Raw genomic sequence first — 1,209 nt, forward strand, 5'->3', positions numbered from 1 at the left:
AGGAATTCTTCAAATTGAAATAGCAATTCATTCGATAACAGGTTGTCATTGTTTTTAAAAAAAATTCTATTTTACCGAACGAATTTGTATTTTTACAGAAATAATACCAACTGCTTAATCTTGTAAATATATCACTTTTTGCACTCCATAATTCATACTTATATATTTACAGAAATCTTACACACACATCCACCTACGTACACAACAAATGTAGGAGAAATTATGATAAACACAAGTTTATATTATTTGTTCCCTTTGTATATTTCCCCATTGTAGTTGTTAAGCTTCCAATTGCACTTCGAATATTTCAGTACTGAGGATCCCAACACCACAACAGTGCAACATACATAAGGATCAAATTATATAAAGTTGTGCTTATGATTTGGGATGCGCTTCATGAAAAAACAAAGGGGACCATGTTCACTAAAGTATTCTATAGATTATATTATACAGGGTTTTACATATATTTTGATATTTGTTCTATAGCTGTATCCATGTTGATCTTGTCAGATCCACATGGATGATATTAGCTTTAGTGCAAATATTCAAATGAAGAACCTTATGTGTGGATTTGGGAAACGAAAAGTGAAAGAAGGCCTTTGTGCATATGTTTGTGTGTTAATGTCTCCTTGACATTGCAAGATATTTGGAAGATTGAAAAGGAATGACACCTCTTGTATAACAATGACACTTGCTTACAAGACATCTGGTCATGAGGGGATATGACCTTGCTTGGAAACTGGTTAGGATTGGTGACAAAAAGAGCATCTGGCTGTAGAAAATCTGCCTCAACTAATTTCATCCAACCCATGCCAACATGGAAAGTGGATGTTAAACATCCTCTCTGAGCATCTTTGGAAAGATCTTCATTCATGCTCCTCTGCACTGCCTACATACTGATGGTGACCAAAATAAAATCTCAAAAATCATTTGGTCCCCATCAATGTCGAGCAAAGCATAATCTTCTCTGTCAAATAGTATCTGACAGCGATGGCAGGCCTTGGTATAGCTCTTCGTTGGTTATATGATCTTTCCAGCTGGCGTTAAAAATTCTTCTCAATAGCTTATATAATCTATTTTTATTTTTAGGCTTTGAGTTATGGTCCAAGTTTCTGAGTTATATAGCAGAATACTTTCTACACATGGACAGAAAAATGAAACTTAAATTTTTCAGTGCATGTTAGGCTTACTCTCTCTTTTTACTCTTTT

Source organism: Octopus bimaculoides, chromosome 1 (assembly GCF_001194135.2).
Source record: "Octopus bimaculoides isolate UCB-OBI-ISO-001 chromosome 1, ASM119413v2, whole genome shotgun sequence".
Classification (NCBI taxonomy): domain Eukaryota; kingdom Metazoa; phylum Mollusca; class Cephalopoda; order Octopoda; family Octopodidae; genus Octopus; species Octopus bimaculoides.